This window comes from Sciurus carolinensis, unplaced genomic scaffold (assembly GCF_902686445.1).
Source record: "Sciurus carolinensis unplaced genomic scaffold, mSciCar1.2, whole genome shotgun sequence".
Lineage (NCBI taxonomy): Eukaryota > Metazoa > Chordata > Mammalia > Rodentia > Sciuridae > Sciurus > Sciurus carolinensis.
The window spans coordinates 896,868-919,664 of NW_025920151.1; the positions used below are offsets into that span (position 1 = coordinate 896,868).

At 48.7% G+C, this 22,797-nt stretch overlaps 1 pseudogene; it reads right to left on the reverse strand.

Annotated features, from left to right (window-relative positions):
- LOC124974504 (WSC domain-containing protein 2-like) overlaps nt 1–22,797 on the reverse strand; it is a 49,876-nt pseudogene that overhangs the window by 21,577 nt on the left and 5,502 nt on the right.

The window sequence follows — 22,797 nt, forward strand, 5'->3', positions numbered from 1 at the left end:
TTATTTTTACCTCCCGATACCTGGTGACCCAGAAGTCCTTCACTGTGGTGCCAAATCAAACCAGGGACAGTTGATTTTGGTTAAATGGCTAATTTCTGGAGCATGCTGTGGTGACACCAGGCAGTCATGTCTTCACGTTCCCTGACTCTGTCCCCAGCCTGGTGCGAGAGCCACCAGCGGTGACCTCACGCGAGCTCCCTCCAGGCCTCAGTTTCCCCACACAGATGGGAAGCAGGGGTCAGACCATTCAAGGAGCCTCACACCTGCAGTCATGGAAATATCCAGAAGAGTGCTGAACTGACTCTGAAGGCCTTGTGTCTTGGCAGTTGGAAGGCTGGACTGTGTGTCCTCCAGTCCCCAGACAAGGAAGCATCAGACTCAGATGCCTCGGGGAGCCCTGTGCAGCCTCCCGTCCTGTGGCTGCTCCAGGGAAGCCCATTTCTGAGGCTCAGGGAGTGTGCTAGGCAGGGCACTGGGGCAGGCGGGCCACAGCTGGGTGGGTGACGCTCACTTGACCAGAAAGCCCAGCGGGCTGGAAGCCAGTGATGCTGGCCTGCTCCAGAACTGGCTCCAGCTCCCTGTGAACCCCACCAGTGCTCAGGGAGTGGGGCTGGTGCCAGGCTCCCTGCAGCTGCACTGGACCCTTGATCTGCTCCCCAGCCCTGCAAGGAAGGGGTCTCACCCCCCAACTCATCCTTCCAAGGTTGGTCCTTCCCTGAGCCCCTCCTATGATCCAGGGGGTCTGAGACCCTCAGATCCCAACAGAGCTGCCTGGGAAGGGGTGACTGGAGTTTGGGCACGTGGTGAGGGGTGCATCAATCCGTCAGCACATATGGCAGGCGGGAGCTGAATGCACCATAGGAGGAGAGCCCGACAGCACCCAGGTGTGCTCAGGTGTTGGGGCACGAGGCTGAGTGTGCATCTCGCACACACTGCTAGTGTGTGTCCTGCTGTGCATGAGCAAGTGAGCGTCAGCCTATGTCCCTATATGTGTGCATGTGTGTGTGTGGCACGGGGCATGAATCCTCCCTGTGGATGCTGATCAGTGAGGATCCCAGGGAGACCCAGGGGCCTTGTGGATCTCTTGGTCATCCAGGGCGAAGGGCAGGCATGTGCCCACCTGCCTGGCTGGTCTCCTGGCAATGGGTGTCCAGCTGTGCTGTGTGTGCTTGAGGACACTTGGGCAGACATTGGTGGGTCACCATCACACCTCTGTGAGCTCAGTCTCACCACGGGGGGGTTGTGCATGTGGAGAGGATGACCCCAGGGACTCTCTCCGGGTTGCCTGGCAACAGTTAGTGGATTGGAGGGCTCCCCGCCTCTAGCACAGGGAGAGGTCTAGTTTCTGCCCACCTCCTCATATCCCTGCCAGCTCCATGCCACCAGGGCTTTGGCATTTCCCAGCAATCCCATGAGCGACTGGTACCTGGTTGGAACTTGCTATTTCCCCAGTGCCAGCACCACACAGAGAGAAATGGGACAGGTGGGGACCAGCCCAGGCAGGCCCTCACCAGGAAGCCAAGAGCACTCAGGACCCTTACACCTGATGCTCACAGCCAGGGACAATGCTGGTGTCTGTGAATGATGCATCTCAGATGGTCTTTGGAGTCCCTTTGCTGATTTGGGTCCTCCTTACTGTTATTGGGGGTTGCTCTTGCAGCCTCTTGCAGCCATGACCTTGAGTAACCAAAGGCACTGGGGCGTCTGTCAGGGTCCAATGGCCAAGTGCTCTGGCCTCCCCACTTCCCCCATCGGGCACCCCTTTCCTGAGCTCAGTCTGATAGTGCCACATCAGCATGCATCTCAGATGGCCTCGAGGGTCCAGCCACAACCCAGGGCCCTGGAAGGTCTGCCAGTTTGTGTCCCAGCAGAAGGCCTTGGTACTTCCTTGAACCAACAGGCTCAGGATGGGTGGTTCAGGCCATGTGACAGGAAACTTATGACCAGGAGATGCCAGCTCTAGCCCGATTGGGCTTCTCCCCTCTGGAACCCTTCATCATCACCTGTAGAACAAGAAGCTCTCCTCCATGAAGCACCAACTGGCAACTCCACACCCCTCAGTTTTGACCATGGTAGTTTCCCTGTATCCCAGAGCCTCAGAGTGCTCACCTGTAGGATGGCAGCATGAATATGGGGTGCCATTCAGAGATGGACAGGAACAAGCCTTGTGAACCTGGTATTGAGGAAGGGGCAGTCCAAGACCCGGGTCCTGGCTTGCTGTCCTTAGAAAAGATGGGGAGAGGAGAAAGGAAGACTTCGCTGTCATGGTTCTGCAGAGATTGGTCACCTTTGGCATTTAAGCAGCTGCTAATGAGTCCCTGAGTCCCCTGCTTATTGAGGAGGGCTCCCCTGAATGTCCTGAATATCAAAGAAGGTCAGGTTTTCAGAGGTCTGAAAGGGTTAGAGACCATCAGAAGCTAACACTGTGTGTCTCTTTGGTCAAGGTGTGTTCTGGGGCCAGAGGACAGTTTGGGAAGTCAATTCCAGGGTGGAGAATCTTCCTGAAGTATGCTTGGGAGGTGGGGGTGGGAAACTGTTGAGTCACAGGGGCTTCCTGACATTCAGTACAGGGGCTGGAGAACCTTCTCAGCCAGCAGAGTTCTTTAGCTCGAGTCCCAGGAGCCTGGACAGCCTCTCGGAGGCTGCTTCTCTCTGCGGGTGGCTCTCTACTGCACCTTGGTGATCTGGGCACAGTGAGTAGGAATGACAGCCCTGACCCTTGATGTTCCACTTCCCTCCTTCTGGGATATAGGTCACCTGACTCTCCCCTTCAGGGGTGAGAAGCTCTCTTCTCTTCAAAATGAAGCGGCCAGGGGATCTGTTGTCCTTCCCGACACTCTCCTGCTCTCCACAACAGTGAGAAGGTGTCTTCTCATATGTGGGGAGCTCTGGCATTCAGAAGGAAGGGCATCTGCTTAGGCCAGGCATGTCCTTAGCTGTGTGCCCTTGAGCAGGTGTCTTCACTTCACTGAGCCTCAGTTTTCCTCATCTGTAAGTGGGTCTCATCATGTGTTCCCTGCACAGCTGGGTGGAAGTCCCTGGAATGGAGTTTAGGACTTTCTGAGACTCAACAAATGCTGTGCCACTTCCTGTTCCCTTCTCATCACTTGTCCATGGTGTGTGAAGTTGCAGCACAAATCAGGGATCTCTGTTTTCCCAGTGATCATAATGCTTTCTTCAAGATGCATAAGACAGATTGCTTAGAGTCAGGGCAGGTCCAGTTTGCTGTCATCTGGGTTTCAGCCCCATGGAAAGGCAGTCAGCACCCATGAGCCCAACAGGTAGCAGCCCAGCATGGTTCTAAGGAACAACGTGACCCAAATCTTGCATGACTTTCAGGCCAGTGAAGATTCTGGCAACACCCTATGAAATCATAATGTTCACGAGTCCATCAGGTGTCTCCCTCTGGGAGGAGAGTCACTCTTGCAGACACAGTTAGCAAACTACTGTGAAAAATGGGCTTCAACCAGGCATGATGGCACATGCCTGTCGTCCCAGTGGCTCAGGAGGCTGAGGCAGGAGGATCACGAGTTCAGAGCCAGCCTCAACAACTTGGCGAGGCCCTAAAGCAACTCAGTGAGACCCTGTCTCTAATAAAATACAAAATGGGGCTGGGAATTGGACCCAATGGTTTAGTTCTCCTGGGTTCAATATCCATTTTTTTAAGACTCCAATCAAGGAGGAAGACCATTTCTTGGTTCTTTTGTAACCAGGCAGAGTCCAGGTGTCCAGGAGTCTGTGTCAAGGCAGAACAGCAGGTGCCTGCAGATATTGCCAGTAAAAGCACCCTGTGGGCTCAGAAAAACGTGGGCTGGCCCCCTACCTCAGGTAGAGGCCCATTCAGGGTAGTGTTGGGAGATAAGTAGCCTCCTTTGGATCTCCAGGGAAACTCCACTAGGAAACAGTGATAATACCGAGTAACGACTCTGCACACAGAACCTGGCTTCTGCCTACCTGTTTCCTCCAACGCTGGCTTATTTCTCTTTCTGATGCAATACATGCTAGGGTCATGTGGCAGTGGCTTGGAAGGCACCTCTTTCTGATTTATTTATGTATAAAACTGATCCCAGGCATGGAAAGTCAGAGAAAAGACCTCGGTGGTTTCATATTGCTTAGAGTCAGGGAACAAAGCATAAGGAGGGCCAGGGTTGGGGAAAGGAGTTAAGCTGGAGCTGAGGAGTCCCCTGCCGAGAGGAGATGGGTCCTGAGTCCAATTCAAGGGGTCAGGGTGTCTACAATACTGTACTGAGTGAGAACCCCAATTGGGAGACCTGGGTTCCAGCCCATGATGGGTCCCTAAGAGGTGACAAGGCTTTGGGAAAAAAACACACCTGCCTGTTATTTCCAGAAATCACCTCTAGGTTTCTGCAGACTCCACTTCCTTTGCCTGGATCTCTCTCCCATTCCTTGGTGACTTACCCCTAGTCTAAATATTTTCCCCCTATCCACCAGGCACAACCTTATGCATTTTTGAGGCCCCCATACATACCCTCTACTCTTTGGAGCCTCCTTGGGGTTGTTCAACTAAGCTGCTTCTGCTCTCTGAGTCTGAGCTTCTACATGTGTAAAATGGAGACACCAAGGAGGTGTCACCAATGTGACATGCAACCCATGGCTTTTGCTGATTCTGGGTTTCTGCTTGTGACTGGAGAACATGGCGTTCCCATTCCCCTGAACCTCCTTAGAATGCAATTGAACCCAAATGCTGCTCCCGAAGTCCTCTGAATATACCACCCATGGTTGTACCGACCTTATTGCTATCAGGGAGGGACAGTGCTCAGTTCCCCATCAAGTCTCCCCGTACCTGGTCCAGTGGGAGCTCATCAAATGGTCTGATTCAGGAAAGATCTCAAGACTGTTTCCAGATGCCATGTTGTCAACTGGGAGCTCACCATGAGTCCCCCTTGGACATATCAGCAGCCATCTGTCTTCTTATCCATGCTGCCACCATTCAAGCCTCAGCCACAATAGCCTTGAGGTTGACAAGGCTGGGATTGTCCTTCAGAGTCCAGCTGAAGGTGCTCAGGCTGCAGACCTTGTACGGTGACTGTTCAGAACTGGGTGGACTTTGAAAATCTAGGGCTCCACTCTCAGTAGAAATGACCAAGATCCCCACTCTTGGACATGATGCAAAGATGCTTCCGTCTGGTTCATGACTGCCCCCCAGGGCGATGGCAGCAGGCAAGGGGTGCCACGGTATTCCTGCCAGTGTTAGGGATGGCTTCCCAGCACCCACCCAGCTATGGGAACACAACACACCTCACCCTAACAGATTCTAGTAACGTCTGCGTGTTCAGGTGGATATATTTCAGCTAATGGAAAAGTCTTTGATGGTTCATGGGAGGGTTATAATGCCAGATGATCATGATATCTGTGAACTGTGAGAGTGTGCATGTGTGTATGACAGAGAGAGAGAGAGAGAGAGAGAGAGAGAGAGAGAGAGAGAGAGAGAGAGAGAGAGAAATCCAGCCAACTGAACTGTAGCTAAGGAGGTCTGGCTAATGTCTTACTAAGGACAAGTACAACCTAAATCTCCTTATCTGACTCTGCCTCATCTACTGGCCTATTTTAGAGGCAGTAGCTTCCCCCTGTAAGTCTTCCTAACTTTGAGGCCATTGCTTCACATGGCCAAAGTGTCACCATCCACATAACATAAATATGGGCACAGAGGATACCTGAGGTGACCATGTGAAATCTGCCCCTTTAGAGACACCAAGTCATACCAGACACCCACTGGCTGACCCTCCTCCAGCGTGGATTCCACAGACCACCTCTACTCCTGCCAGCCAGGTGTCAAACCTGAGTTGAGACGAGTGGCAGGGAGATAGGGCAACCCGTTGGTGGTGACCAGAATGACTGCCAAGCCTGTGCATGGTGGGGCAGCTCGAGCTGGGCTTCAGAAATATGGGATTTGAAATACTGAACACATTATCAAGCTAAGGAGGGTTCTTTTGTTTGTTTGTTTTTTGGTACCAGGAATTGAACTCAGGGGCACTTGACTCCTAAGCCACCTCCCCAGCCCTATTTTGTATTTTATTTAGAGACAGGGTCTCACTGAGTTGCTTAGGGCCTCACTTTTTAGCTGAGGCTGGCTTTGAAGTGGCGATCCTCCTGCCTCAGCCTCCCTAGCTGCTGGGATGACAGGCATGAGCCACCACGTGCAGCAAGCAATGAGTTTTGTGAAATATGAAATTCACATGAATGAGGACTTTTTAATGCAAACAGAGGTGCTAACTTTCTGCCAAATCCTGTGCCAGCAGGTCTGCATCCTAGGAGAGATCTACTGAGATCTAGCCTCATTATTCAAAGTCTGTTCCAGCCTGGTGTCACCTGGGACTCCTTAGAAAGGCAGAATTATGTGGGCTTGCTGATGCAGTAGCCGATCTAGGTCTCTGGGGGCCTCTGAGGCACATTCCAACTGGGGACACCCAGGTCACAGGGTCAGAGGATTTCATGGTGGAGTTCTGTGACTGTCTCCAGATCAGTGGTGGGATGGGGTAAGCCCAGCCCCCACTCCTCAGCAAGCCTTTTAGCTCCTTTTTTAGGTCTGAGGGTCACCTGGCACTAGACCACATGACCTTTGGCAAGTTTACTCTGATGCTTTCAGTTCCCTGGCTGTAAAGGGGGCTAATTAACCATGGAAGTGACCTGAAAATTCTGTAGGGAAGGTAAGTAAAGCCAAGCCCACCCCAGGCTGAGCACAGTACCTGGCAGGTGTCTGACAGGTGGTTACTGCCATTCAATAGCCCTTCCCCTCAGGAGCAGGGCCATGCCACCATGGGACAATGCCCCCAGAGGAGGAACTGGTTCCTGTCCTCTCCTGTCTGCCTCCTCCTTCCCTGGGTTTGGAGACTGGTGAGTGCTTCCAACAAGACTCCAACTGGAAGTATCCATAGGCCCCGATGTGGGCCAGGAGGGCGTGGAGGCCTCCTGAGTTGGTCTAAGTCCTCCGCTGTCTGCCAGCCTCCTGACATGGAGACTCAGACTCAGCTTCCTCATCTGTCAAATGGGAACAGCTAAATACCAGGGACCATTTCAAGGGTCACTGTGGAGAGCAGAGGGGCTGCTCCAGAGGTCATCCTCAGAAAGGACAGAGGGTCTGCAGGCATCACCAGGACAGTGGTGGCCATTGTCATCATCACCATCACTAGAGACAGCAAGGAAGGACAAGTTCAGGCTTTAGCTCAGTTTGGGAAGGAGGAAGCCAGGTAGGAATGAGGGGGGCCCCTGGCGCAGGAGGCAGGGGAGGGCAGGGGCCCTGGGGATGTTCGGAGCAGCTGGACCCAAGGGCTCTGCCAAGGCCGGCGGGAGGCAGGTGGGTGGGCAACACCTGTCGCCTGGGGTGTTGGGGAGCCATGGAAGGTGCGGGGCAGACAGTGGGGACAAGACCTGAGGAGACACAGGCGGGTGGACTCATGTACACCTGCAGGGTGACTGCTGCACCAGCTGGAGCCAGTAGACAGAGAGGCGTTTGGTGTCACCACAGACGCTGCCCGGCTCGCCCATGCACTCCATGGCGCACTGGGCCACGCTCATGTTGACCACCTGGATCTTGTGGCCAAAGTAGCACTTGGCACTGAACTCCAGCCCGGCATACAGGTAAACCCTGGGGGAGGCTGCTGTCTGGTGGGGGCACCCGGGACCCTGACTGAGACCCCATGCATGCACCCCAGCAGACAGGGGCCTTTGGGAGACAAGGATGCCCCAAGGCCATCAGGAGAGCCTGGGGATCCAGGAGACGGGGTGAAGGAGACTCCAAGAGACCCCCAAGAGGAGTCAGGGAGGCTGCGAAGTTGGGAGGCCTTGGAGGTGTGGTGGGAGACCCTGAGGACAGGGAGACCCAGAAGAGGAATAGGAGCACCCCAGGGCCACCCCCCTGCCCATCTCTGCCTGAGGCGTGGCCCACCCACATGACCCACCACCCGTATCCACAGCGCATCCTTCTCCGCCATGTGTCCCCACCTGCTCCCTTGGTCCTCCCTGACTGGGGACAGGAGACATTCATCTCTCTATTCCAGGAAATGTCACCCAGGATTGATGCCTCCATGTCTCTAAAGGATTGGAGGCAGGGGAGGGGCAGAGACTCACTTTCCTTCAGAAGGTGGTAAAACTATGCTCCAGACCCAGCCAAGGAAGCAATGCCTTTTGCAAAACAAAACAACCCAGGCATGCTTAGATTTTTAACTATTTTTCCCCCATATGCATGGAACCCTTCCTAAAAATGATGCTCAGTGACTACATGGTCTAGAAAAAAATGACAGTCCCTGCTGGCTCTGGCTCTGGACCTGGGTCTAGGGAGCTAGGGAAGGGAGGGAGACAGGCTCTGCTCAGCCCCTTTATCCACGGTGGCTTCTGAGACACGGTGGCCTCAGGAAGCAGCCTGCAAAACACCGGGCACCTGAGAAGCATCCTGTGGGGACCGTCAGCTCCCTGGATGGCATGGTTCCAGATGGAGGGACATGCCCAGCCAGACCTGTGGCTTCCACACCAGGTGGCTTGGGTCAAATGTGGCATTGCTGCAGCCAGCTGCTCACTGGGGCAGGTGGGGAAGAGCAGCTCAGACAAGTTGAGCATCTTGGGACCCGATACCCAGCCAAATCCTGTGGCTGGCGAGCCTCCCACATCTGCCCACCTCAGTCTCCTGTCTCTTCAGCCCCAGTTCTCAGATGTCCCAGGTCCTCTCTTTTATAAAGACCCCACTGACAGAAGCAGCACTTTCTATGAACAGGGTCCAGCAGCATTAGCAATTCCAAGGCAAGAGGGACCTCATCACTCAGAGATCCAAAGGACGGAGGTCTGGGGGGGGCAGGGGACCCATCATTTCTGGGTCAGGGAAAGAACAAAGGGGCCAGGGAGTCTCTTGGGTCAGGAGGGTGGAGGTTCTAAACTGTACTTACAAACCTCCAGGGAGGTGCTCCCGGCAGCTGGTAGGCACTTGAAGAGGTAGCACCTCACTGGAAGTCCTTAGGTCCCCGGGGACTTACCCTGGGAGGGAATTGTGAGGCCCAGCCATTTCTCCTGCCTCTCATTTCCTAAAAGGTGAGTGGCTGTGGTATTTCATGTGCTCCCCACATGATGCACCATCTCCGCATAGGCCCAAAGCAAAAAGGCCCCTCAATCATAGTTTGGAAACTCCCAGACTGTGAGCCAAAATACACCTTTTCTCTTTATAAGTTAATTGTCTCAGGTATTTTGTTACAGCAATGGGAAGCTGATGAACACGGAGGGCGAGTACCTTCCAAGGTGCTGTGGTTTGGATGAGGTTTGAGGGTCTCCCAGTAGTCCATGTGTCAAAGGCCTGGTTTCCAGGGTGGTGCCTTGGGGAGGTGGTGGAGGCTTAAGATGTAGGGCCTCGTGAGAGGTCTTTGGTCACTGAGGGTGTGCCCTTGGAAGGGATTAAGGTTATTCTTGTGGGACCCTTGGTGGTTCCTGTGAGTCAGCTGTTACAAAAGGAGCAAGCCTGGCCCTTCGCTCTCTCCCTGCTTCCTAGTTCATGAGATGATGATTCTTCCCACACACTCTACTGTCAATACCTAGAAAACTCCTATTCATCCTTCAAAATCCAGCTCAAGGTCTTACCTTTGTACTCTGTCCTGAGTCCCCGATGTGGCTCCCTCCACCCCTTCACGTCCCCACTGTAAGCGCTCCTGGCTCAGCGCCCATCCTGCTTTGGTGTCTCTAGCACAGCGTGCTCATCTGCAGATGAGCCTCCAGCCTCATAGGGACCTGTGTGCCAAGTGCCATGGGACAGTGCTTGACAGGAGTGAGTCTTCCCAAGTGGAAACCACTCAGCCTGTCCACACCTCACTTTCCCCAGTAAGATAGGGAGCCCTGCAGCAGGGCTGTGGCTGCCTGGCCCCTGATCCCAGCACATGTGTGCAGCCAATGCTGCTGACCTGAGCCGACTCACTCAAGGGCTCCAGCGCTTCCTGGCTGTCACCTCCAAAGGGGCCTCTTCAGCACATCTGGCCACTGCACCCCATCTCATGGGTTGCTCTGGGTACGTGTCCATCTTCCTCCTAGGCTGGGTGCTGTCAGAGGGCAGGGGCTCTGTGGAACCCCTCCATCTCCCCATGGGTTGGCAAGTTCATTAGTAAGTCCACGTCATCAAGGACTCGAGGTCCTTTTCCCAAGCTGGAGAGAGTCCCGGGTTCATGACTTTAATGGTGGGCTTCTCAGGCAGCTAATTATAAAGGGGACAGTGTTTGCTAATCAGGGACAGCAGGAACAGTCACTCAGTGGCCACAAACTAGCTCATTTCTGCACAAGCCATACAGCTGTGACCAGTAGAGCTTGTGGCCCTCAGAGTCAGCTGGCTGGAGTGTGGTGGTGAGTGGATTCAAGGTCTCCCTGTGAGCCACCACAAGGTCAAGATCCCGGAGACAAGGGGAGGAGAAGATCAGCTCAGTCCCATGGCAGCCCTAGGGGTCCTGTCTGTGTTTGCTGGTCTTACACAGACTCATCTACTCTTTAAAACTCACTCCTTCCACCGTCAGGCACATTTTTTGTTTTTTTAGGGGGGGGCAGGTGGGTGGGATTGAACCCAGGGATTCTTTACCCCTGAGTCACATTCCCAGCCCTTTTTATTTTATTATTTTGAGACAGGATCTTGCTAAGTTGTTGAGACTGACCTCCAACTTTCCATCCTCCTGCCTCAGTCTCCAGAGTTGCTGGGATTACAGGCATGCACCACCCCCTGAGTGCACAGTCTAATCGAACATTCTAATCAGCTCCTGCTCAGATTGGAAAGCCTGTCTGGAGAGCTGAGTGTTTCTCCTGGGAGAGCAGCCAGGGGTTTCTATGCTGAGAAACCATCAGATGCCCCCATTCCCGGGTCCTCACCTCACCCTTCAAATGAGCCTCGTGCAGACAGACTGACCCACTTGTACATTCCCGAGCCACGTGCAAGTCCTCACAACCCTGTTCACTTCCAACTCAGTGAGGCACGTTTGGCAATGCCATCGGCTACCTGGACACAGGCACTATGTTGGACCCTTGCGCATGTGCTCCCAAGGACCACAGCTGTGCCACTGCTGTTTATAAAGGATCAGGCGATTGCGTGATGCTCGCTGGCCAACCCCATGCTCTGCACACGGCACACTCGCTCCTGGGCGCAGCCTTGCACAGTCACCCCGCAGGCCCGCTAGTCCCTGTGTGTGCACACCCATGTGCACTCGCACGCCTGCATCCTGCTCTCCTGGTGCTCACTGCCCCCGTCCCTCGCACAGCAGGAGGGAGAAGAAAGGGTCGACATGGAGCAGTCCGGGGACCGTGGGGTACCTACATTCAGCACAGTTGTCCTGGCAACAGAAGATGGTCATGTTTTTGTAGTCGAAAAGGACAAGCCTCTCAGGGCCTGCCTCTGGGTGTCATCCAGGTAGCAGCAGATTTACTTGGCTTTAGGGAGAGGAGAGAAGTCTGGTGTGGGTTACGGGAGAAGCCTCGGCATGCCGCAGTGGCTGACCTGGTGGGGCCCTGGGTACCGATTCCTTCCTTCTGGGGAAACGAGACTGGAGGCCAGGGTCTTGGTGGTACCTGGTCCAGGAGGGGCCTGGGGTCTTGTAGGCCCACTTGGAGTGGGAGGGATGCTTTTGTGGCTTGGGCCTTGGTCTCCTGGTGACAGCTGGGTGCCCAGAAACCCAAGACAATGCCATCCCCTGAGCTCCAAATGAAGTGTCCTACGCCACCCAGGATGAGGCCCATACTAAGGCACCTCTACAGACTTAACCTCTGACAGCACCTTACCATTCCTGCTGGCCACCTCCAGAGGCTTCTTTATGGTGGGGGTGAAACTAACAATTCAGTGAGGTTGAAATGGAGTGGTTTGTATAAATGCCCCTACCATGATGTCCTGCACATAATAGTTCAGGTAAGCAGATTAAGTAACTGGCCATTCACAGTGTTGTTTGAAGCACTTTACAGTTTGTCTCTATGGTGGTTCAAGGCAAATGCTCCCATCCAAAGGACTTTTTCAAAGTATATAAACAGCCATCCAACTATAAAGCATGCACTTAGTTTTCTTAAAGTAATAAATTTTCCTATATTTCATGGTGAACAGTGAACTCTTATGCACAAAGAGAGGACTTTACAGTTTAGACTTTTTCCATTTTTTTTGGCGGGGGGACCGAGGATTGAACCCAGGGACACTTAACCACTGAACCACATCCCTGTCATGTCCCTTGCCCGCAAGAAAGCACGACACAGGAATCTTCCTTCAGCAGTTTAATAAGGATCTTAATATTATAAAACCATGGTTTTTCTTCTTCTTCTCCCTCTTGAGCCGAATTCATACACTTTTATACTCTTGCAATAGCCAATCTACTCCTGCCACTTGGCCTATGTTCATAGGTGCTCCCATTTGCAACAGTTAGCTCAACCAAATATGGGCTTGTTTACCTAGAAAGCACTTCAAGAAACCAGCGCCATCTTATCATGGTGGCGAGGCGGCTCACCACAGCTCCCCCTTCTTTATTTTATGAACAGGTGAAGGTAGAGGCCCTATCCTACTGTGCAAAAGTGGCAGTGAACGTCAATCCCAGAGTGGTGCCTTCTCCGGGCCTGACATCACCTAAGCCGATGCCTTTTTTCGTAGGGTGGGACATGGACATCAAACCCACATGCAATAGGGCATGCCTTCCTTGAGGTTCAAAAATAAAACTCTCAAGTGCAGTGCTTTGCCTTGCATCCTGTGTCCATGAAGACATAGCGGTATGGAAAACCATACTAGGGGGAGCTTATCCAGCTTACGCAACTGTAAAGGTCTGAGGTAGGAAAACACATTACCCTTCTTGCCAATGCTGCACAATACAGGGGCACCATAATGAACACAAGGCATACAGTAACAGTTCTCTCCTCCAACATTATTGTTATAGCTCAAGATCAAAGGTGGAAGTTACAAGACAATTGAAGCCTTAATTAGTACAAGAAATCCCCAGAATGCAAATTGACAGTACTCAAAGAAAAGTACATAGTAATTACAGCAATACCCTGCAGACACCTAGCGTAAATGATAATTCTAACTCTAACAGAGATATACTAAAAATGCCACTTATTCCCGTGCCAGATTAGCCAACCACACAGAAGGTGACACCCCTTGTTCAATGGCTAACACAGCCTGAATTAGCACCGCCTTTTTACGTGCTTGACGTACTCTTAGCTTGCAAATAAACCAAAGGCAAAGGCAAATGCCTGCAAAACAAACACATCCAAAAATCCCCACACCAACCCATTCTTTAAAATAACTAAAGACAGAGGTGAGCCAGCTAGAGAACTGATTCAAAGTAACAGGTTCAACACGGGTGTCATTTAAAATCGCAATCTGCAATAATTGTTGAGTCATCATCTTTTCAGCTTCTAGGGACCAATTGCCTGCAAGAAAGGCGGAAATCAAGTGGCTTTGATTTTTTTGCTTCTTCATATCTTACTGGAGTTATACACATGTGTTTATGATTCCCGATGCATCCAACTTGTGCAATGTTGAAAAGTTCATCCAACTGTACTTGTAGTAAATCTATCCTTTGATTCGCCGCCAAGATCCCTGATAGGATATGTCTGTTGACACGGTCCTGGGATTCTAGCACCTGTGCAGTTTGCTGTATGACTTGATTAATGGTTTGTGCTGTTTGAACTTGATTGGTCATGGCTAGAGCAGCGGTAGTGGCTGCAGCAGCAGAGACAGCAATAGCAGTTATTATGGCTGCGGTAATGCCAAAGTCTCTCTTTTCTCTGAAGAGGTTCACCAACGGAAAATTATCTGGATTGACCTCCACTGGGACAGGTACAAAGGTGGGTACTTTTACAATCACAGCAACAGATTCACTACCGTTCCAACACTCTGAAAGCAGGCAGGTAATATTGTCATTAGAACAATTTAAAATCACTTCTGAACTGTTTGATAATAGAAATAGAAAAGGGGGGCAGGCGGCGAACAATGTCTGTCAGCCGCAGAATTATCATGTGCATCCAAAGTTAAAAAATTAATGGTAAAAAGAGCCAAAGACAAACGCTCTTTAGGAGTACGGCTTGCTCCTATTCCCCCTTTTTGTCTTTGCAAAAGTTCTTTAATCGTTCAATGAGCTCTCTCCACGATTCCCTGACCTTGGGGGTTGTAAGGTAAGCCATGAGTCAGTTGTACTCCCATAGTGGAGCAGAAAGAGGTGAATTGTTGACCAGTGTACGCCGGCCCATTATCTGTCTTCAAGGAGCATGGAAGGCCCCAGGCGGCCCAAGCCTCTAGGCAATGGGAGATGACATGATGGCCTTTTTTTCCTGCCAAAGCAGAGGCATGTATAATTCCAGAGAAAGTATCTACTGAGACATGAACATATTTTAGGGAACCAAACTCTGTAATATGAGTTACATCCATTTGTCAAATCGTAAGAGGTCGCAAGCCTCGGGGGTTAACACCAAAAGAAGGGAGATGATGAAATGGAACACAATGAGAACAATCTAAGACAATCTGTCTCGCTTCTGCTTGAGGAATAGAGAAGCGCTTACGAAGTGTTTGGGAGTTAACATGAAACTTATTATGAAAGTCTCGAGCACTGTCAAGAGAAGAAAGAAAACAAATTGTGCGGGTAGCGGCATCTGCCCTTGCGTTTCCTTCAACAATAGGTCCAGGAAGAGTTGTATGAGCTCTTATATGTACAGGAAAAAAGGGTGCAGAACGACCCAAAATCAAATTTTGTAACTGAGTAAATAAAGATGAAACTTTGTTGTTAGGATTGATGGCACCTACAGTTTCCAACACCTTAAGTGCTCCTTAGAGAAGTCCTCTTATTTCCTGGGTTCAGGCTGACTGAGGGCAAAAGATCCAAATACTGGTGTATCTTGCCTTCTGTACTCCAATCTCTAAGTTTGATCTTAATCATCCAGCAAGCCAGTCTCACTAGTCATAAAGTAAGAGTACTGGGCTTTAACTTTAATGTCCATAACTTTACAGTTATTTACCCTTTTATCTAACTGGAGTCTGCATTAGTTCTGGAAGTTACCACTATTTGTTCTGGTATCTGTTACCACTATTTGTTAGGTGATGGCTTATTATCACAAGTTACCTAGGTTGCATGTTTTTGAAGCAGCTACTTCTGCAAAACATTAATAGGTAACAGTTTTACAAAATGAAATAAGTTAGAGTAAAAATATATTTTGTTTGTATAATAGCTATTTTGAATTTTGACTGAGAACCACATTATATTCCCTATTTGAGATCATAGTAATTTTACAACAAAAAAAACCAATCTTTTGATTATAACTTTAAATAAGCTGAAGTCTGACTTATTTTGGACTCACTTTAACATGCAGTAAGGTGGGAGGCAGAGTCTTATGTCAGGTAAGGCGTGGCTCCTTACAAATCTTAAGTGTTTTAATTTTGATGTTGATCTTTGTTTCTTCCTTAAATATCATTAAGTAGTCTACATATACTGTTTCCTGAGTCTATATAAACTTTATAATTAACACAATTTAACATTGTATCTAAAACATGAATTAAAGAAAGGCTGAGAGAGTTTTTAACTCTCCTTTTGTGTGATAAAGTGGCAAAATACCTTTATGTTTCACAAAATTAACCTTTAAACAAGTCAGGCTCTAACTTTTATAAATACATTTATATTTGAAGTTCTTTATCTCAATGTAAAAAGTAACAAATTTTACACGTACCCTATTGATAGCAGGTCCTATAATAGAACATTAAATGATAGAAATAAATCCCTAATTAAAATTTACTCTTTATAAGTTTAAGATTACCATTACAGACAAGTTTAATCTGGAGAATAGCAGAGCTTAATAAATTCCTTGCTTTAAAACTTGTGTACCTGAAAAATATGAACACATCTCATATACAACTAGAAACCATTTTACAATTACCTTGACACTTTTTTTTTACCAAATTTAGTTTCTTAAGAAAAATGTAGACTCTGTAACACAGTACAATACTTTAACAGTTGTTTAACCATAATTGTATACACCCCAATTTTTAAGACTAATTGTTTTAAAGAATAAAACTTAATAGACACAAAGTTAAGAGTAAATTAGTGTTTCTAAGAAATCCTTGTCATTTTACCATGTCATTTTACCATGTAGATTAAACTTTGGTTTATATCAGAACATTAGTATTTCACCTTAGGAAAAACCTTTAATAGCTTTAGCTGTCTCACATACACACAACCAACTTAGTTTTACACAAACATGTTGAAACTTGCCCTTTACTTACATAGACTTTCTTAGCACTTACTTAGACCCTCATGTATTTTATCACACAAGCACTTTCTTACCCAGAAACATTTTTTTTCCTTTTACTAAATATATTTCCATACCCAGACCCTTTTATTTTTTCTTTTCTATCTGTTGACCCCTTTTTGTTTACATTCTGAAACAACTCTTATGAAATTTCTGAATTTAGATAGATTGCTCTATTTTAATAAGATTAAATATTTTGTTGTTTATAGTACTCTAATTGAAACACAGTTGAAACCTTTAGAACCCTTTGTATATAGAATTGTACTTGTTAAGACATAACTCTTAGTAACCTTGTTTTTAGTTTAGTGATGACACAAAGCAAGTTTAAAGCCTTTTTATTTACCAACCTATGAAAGCACCAATAATGTTTAAGTATGATACTCCATGGAATTTAAGGAGTTAAGAGTACTTGATGTTATTTAACAATGATCATTTTAATTTTGTAAATTAATCAGATGTCTCTACAAACACATTTAAGTAATCCCATATATGTTAACTTTAATTCACTTATTCTGTAAAAACCAAGAAAGCAGGCAGGTGTCCTGAACAGTATTTGCTGTCTCTCTCCTGTTGAAGAAAAGTCCTAGAAACAATTGATATTAGACATTGTTTTACATCAACATTTCATTAGTTTGACCACCTAGAGACTTGTAAGTTATTTTTAAAGACATTTCACTTTTATTAGTTTATTCAATTAAATTGAACCTTTTAAATCACGTGAATAAAAGTATTTGGATCCATTTTTAAATTTTAATTTTAGGAGTGCTCAGTTTTGATGCAGACAAGACATGACACCAGACAGCACGACATACAAATAACACAAAATCAAAGGCCTTGTAACTTTATAGGTGAATCTCCATTGTAATGTAACAGATGTTTAAAAACTTTAGTTGAATAAAAAATAGAACTGATCAAAAAGAGAAAAAAAAAATCATTAACCTAGGTATGCAAGATCAAAATTATGAGCTCAAAAATACAGCATTAAAGAAAAACAAAACAAAACAAGAATCCTGGAAAATGAATTAGTTCTGTGTAGCAACCCAGAAGTTTAAAACAGACACCCTTTTGTTTTCTTTTTCTTATCTTTAGGTTACCCCCCTTTTCCGCTGAGACTGTTGTAGTTTCAGCATGTAGGCTTCAGCAAGGCCAGGCAGGGGGAGGGAGGATCACCCAGGACTTTTTAACCCTTTTTCTTCCTGGTTGAGAAATCAGGTTAGGTTTGAATGCAGAAAATCACAAAACATTATTTCTTACTACTTTTGAGGAATGGAGCTGCTGAGATCTCTGCCTAGGGGGAGGACTGCTTTAAGGATATGGGTTCCCTCCCTAGGTGGCCATGGAGCTGCGTGGAAGGGATCAGGAGGGGGGCCTTTTTCTGTCTCTTGTGATAGTTTCTCTTGATCCAACAAGCCCTTATCTAAAAACCAAGGGGCTTTGTCTTCTACAGCTTTTAAAAACTTCCTAGCTGAGGAAACCTCTAAAGGGGCTCCATTAGCCTTTAATAAAGCCTTTAATAGCCCTTCCATGTGAAGGAAGGCAGCGGCTAAGCCTGCATTTGTTAATGGGCCACCTATTTCTCTACAAGCTTTCATCCATGCCTCTATGTCTTTGCTTTTAAATGGATTAATAGCATTTCTGCATTCTCTTGTACATTGTTCATATACTAATTGTTTAATTAAAGGCATAGCTGCATCAGCATTCCCGAAGATCTTCCCTGCTGCATTTACCATTCTAGCCATGAAATCTGAAAAAGCTTCTGTGGGGCCTTGGACAATTTTTGTTAAGTTACCTCGCACCTCTCCTTTATTAGGAAGTGCTTTCCAGGCAGCAATGCAGATCTTATTAATTTGTTCATAAACCTCTAATGGAAAGCCTGTTTGCTGATTGGCAAATCTACCCTGCCCCAGAAGCATATCCACATCCCAGGCAGGTTTGCCCATAGCTTGGTTGCGTGCAGCCTGTTCATTGGCCCCCTCTAACACGAAGGCTCTCCAGTCTAAATATTTACCCGGGTAAACACAAGCTTTCACTAAACTGGCCCACTCCGAGGGGGTCATGCAGAATCTATTGAGCCCCTCTATTTGGGCAATAGTAAAAGCAGCATCCACAGCATAAGTGCGGACAGATTCTGCTATATTCTTTATCATTTTAAATTCTATGGGTTCCTGATGTCTTCCCCCATCATTGTCCTGGAATACAGGACAGGCAAACCTCAACTCTACATGGGCAGCCCTCCAAGCTGCAGAGTTAAAAGCTCTACCCGTGCCTGGAACCCCTCCCACATATGGGGGAGGATCATAGGCTAGAGCTGGTTCCTGTTCTTCCTCATAGTCCTTTTGTCTAAAATCTTTTTGCCTCTTAGTTCCCCCTTCTTTTATCTTCACCTTCCTTAAGTGCTGTGTTAGCTCTTTCACTTCCTCATCACCGTCTGATTCTGACTCCCCTGTTTCTTCTGGTGTTCTAAGGGCTTTTAAATCTGGGTACAGTCTCCTCTTTGGAATAGTTCCATAAACCTGCTCTCCTGCACTATGTTTACTGGAAGTACTCATAGAATCCTCGGACTTCTCCTCATGTAGTTGTTCAAGAACTTCCTGTCCTTTATGAATAGCTTCCTGACATCTACCATCAAGAATACATCCTTTTATTAATTTCCATAGCGGTATCACTCCTTTCTCCAATTGTCCCTGCTCCTGAAGGAAATCCAAATCTTTTCCCAACTTATCCCAGCTAGCAGGAGTCAAGCTTCCGGAGACAGCAAACCATGGGGCTGCTTTATCAATTCTTACAAGGAATGTTTCTAAAGTACTGCGTTTGACCTTGAGCTCTTTGGAGTGCAACAAAAAATCTAAAGACTGTACTACTGAACTAGATGGAGAATTGCCCATAATGAAAGCAGCCTTCAGAGCAAGCAGAAAGAAAGTGAAAACAAAATATCTTTCTTTCTTTGTTAATCGACTATGCAGGTCGATTAAATATTTTTCTTTGTTAATCGACTATGTAAGGTCGATTCCCGCTTTGTTAATCGACTATGCAAGGTCGACTAAATATTTTTCTTTTTTAATCGACTATGTAAGGTCGATTCCCACTCTCTCTTTATCTGCAGAGAAGCGCCCCACTATGTGTGGACCCCACTTACCTGTGGTACTTACCGGTGCACCCCCTAACCACGGAAAGTTCTGACTCCCGGGTTTCGGCACCACTTGTCGTGTCCCTTGCCCGCAAGAAAGCACGACACAGGAATCTTCCTTCAGCAGTTTAATAAGGACCTTAATATTATAAAACCATGGTTTTTCTTCTTCTTCTCCCTCTTGAGCCGAATTCATACACTTTTATACTCTTGCAATAGCCAATCTACTCCTGCCACTTGGCCTATGTTCATAGGTGCTCCCATTTGCAACAGTTAGCTCAACCAAATATGGGCTTGTTTACCTAGAAAGCACTTCAGGAAACCAGCGCCATCTTATCATGGTGGCGAGGCGGCTCACCACACATCCCCATCTTTTTAGGTATTATTGTTTTTTAGAGACAGAGTCTCACTAAGTTACTTAAGGCCATGCTAAAGTTCCTGAGGCTGGCTTTGAACTTGTGATCCTCCTGCTTCAGCCTCTTGAGCTGCTGGAATTACAGGAGAGCATGACTGTGCTCAGTTCCCTTACATCTTAAAATTACTATTATTGTTATTTGGATATGCACTTTGGTAAGTGCTGTATGTACATTGTCTCCATTGAATGTTTACCATAATCCCATGAGCATACTAGTCCCACTCTATACAGAAGAGGAAACCAAAGCCCAGAGAGGTTATGTCTTTGCCCAAGGTAACACAGCTTTGGATGCAAGCAATCTGGCCCACATTCTGAACTTCTTACTTCTTGAATCGGGGGACCTTCTCAATGTCCCATTAGTAGCGGGAAGCCTCGGAAAGGTGTCCTTCCTGAGATTGGCACTAATGGTGGCTTAACGAAGTGGGTCTCTGAGACACCCACACCAGCTCTTCCCACTGCGACACACAAAAGCAACTGGAGGTGGGGCGGTGAATCCAGCCAGTGCTTTGAATTAAGTGGACCTCAGAGGTTATGACCAAACAAAATGCTAAAGGGCCCTCGATCCCCTCCCATGGCAAGGCTGCCATCCAGTCTAAAGGGTGGACCTCGCTCTCCCCTGCCTCATCATGAGGAGAGGAGCCTAGCAGAGGATGCCATCCCATCACCTAGACATCAGGCCCCGGATGCTCCCCTGCCAGGTGCAGTGCTCCCAGCTCTGCAGGAGTTGAGCCTCCACAGGGACCCCTGGGATTTCTCTAGGAGACCGGAGCCCTGCTCAGCTACCTTTAGAGGTACCATCCACCTTTAGAGGAAGCATCACCTGCCCGGAGCAGGGACCTCAGACAGTGACACTCTGGAGGTTTGTAGCTGCTTCCTGGGCTCATGCGCACTAGGTGAGTGCTCTCCTGCAGAGCCACGCCCCTGTCCCGTTCATTCTGCTTTCTCATGAAACCGTTTCACAGATGAGGAACCGAGCACCAGGACTCTTCCTGCACCGGCCTCACAAGCTGATCTTTGGGCGCAGGGCATAATCATTGATTGGCAGCTACTGATGTCCCTTCTGCTTCCCTCTTTTCTGAATGAACCAGGAGCCAGGTACTCTGCCCAGCTTGCAAGGGCCTCCCTTCAAGTTCAAGCGCAGGTTCGCCTTCCAGTTATTTCAAGGGCATTGTGCTTCCTCTGGACACATGGGCTTCAAGACAAAAGGCCTACAGGAGTACCTGAGTGGACAGGTTGGCTTGGAGCCAGTGGCAGCATGACTGTGGGACTGTCAGTTTAGGATGAGGGTGGGTGCATCTGGCCACCCAAGGGACAGCGGTCACATACAATCTAATTACAAAAGTGAAAACATATGTATGCAGGTGCCTTCGTAGCTCCCCACTGGCATGGAGGGGTGGGCCCTCTGCCTGCAGGATGCTCCTCTTCCTGGTTTCCAGACCTTGACCCCCACAGTGCCTATCAGATTGCCCACCCAGAAGAGGACACCCAACTGCTCACTGAATTGCTTCAGGTTAAAGACTCTCCTGGCTAATGGCGTTGGCATTGTGTGAGTCCAGAGCTACCAGCAGCCACCATCCTCTGGGGCCAGCACCAGCCTGTCAGGAGGACCAGCAGCTAGGGTAGAGAGGAGCCAAGCAGAGCCTTCCAGAAGGATGCTCAGCATGAAGTCACAAGAACTCCAGGCCAGGGAGCCCCTTCTACAGCCTGGTGACAGGGTCCCCTGTGTTTTCTTCTTTAGTTGAAGCCCCGGGTGGGTTCTCTTGTCATTTGCCACCACTGGGGCACACTGACCAACCTGTGCTGATCTCCAGCTATGTCATTTAGTCTCTTGCCCGAGTTCACCGGGGAGTGAGGGCCTCAGACCCAACCCAAGCCTAGGCCCATCCATTCCCATGTACCACAGTTTGGGGCTATCTGCCACCTGTTCAGAATACCCTGGAGGGGGATGGGAGAGGCTGGGTCTCCTGGGATGTGTTTAGGTATCCACTGTCCCCAAAGTCTGCACTTTGAAGTGCTGGGGTGCCCCTGCTTCCCCTCTGGCAGGCTGAACAGAGACTTTTTGATTGACCTACATGCCCTTATCTGTGGACAGGAGGGAGGGAAGACTCGGGGCCCTTCCTTATGCTTTGGAGGACACGGGTGTGTTGCATACTAGGGCCTAATGAATTGGCAGAGCCCTGGGGCTTTCCTACCTGTCCTGGGAGAGACCTGGCAACCCCTTTCCTGCTGGCCTTGGGTGCAGGCTGCCGCCCACATGACCATCAGTTCTGTCCTTGGGGCTCTATGGCCCTGCTGGGCTCATCAGCGTGGGAACTGAGAGTCCCCTGCCATCTTCTTCAGTCTCTACTCATGCCCCTCTTCAAATCCTGCTGTGGCAGCAGACTCTCTTGGAGATGGGGGTGAGGGGTGGTCAGGTGTGTCAAACAGGGACAGGCTCCCAGGCCACTTCAGGGTGAGTTTGTGACCAAGCTCACACTATCTGCAGCTCACTATCATGCAATCTCATGATTGCAGCTCGTCTCCACGGTGACCGACTGCAATGGTGGCCAGGCCCCCTGAGATGGGCTATTTGTCTCAAGCCCAGAAACCAGTGTCAGGACCCCTCCTCATGGTTGGGGGGGATCTTTCTTTCCTAAGTTTGTCCCGTTGCTCCACTTAACATTTCACGCAGTTCTGCTCTCCTGGAGCAAGGCAGTCTCCTCCCAGGGCTGAACACAAATGACCTGCACTCCTTACCGAATGGCTCGTGAACAGACTGGTGACAGTAAGTGACTTGTTATCCTGGAGTCAGGCAGGTCTAGGCTCCAATCCTGAGGAAAGTGCCACAGGAACCTCTGAATGTCACTCAAGCTCTTGGAAGTAGGATTTTTCTCCCTGAAAGTGGAAACAAAAATTCTACTAGGGATGTTATTCATTGAAAAACAAACAAACAAACAAACCAAGAGTCTTAATCCCCAGGACCTCAGAATGCTGCCTTATTTGAAATAGGATCACTGCACATGTGATTGAGTTCTGAGGCCAC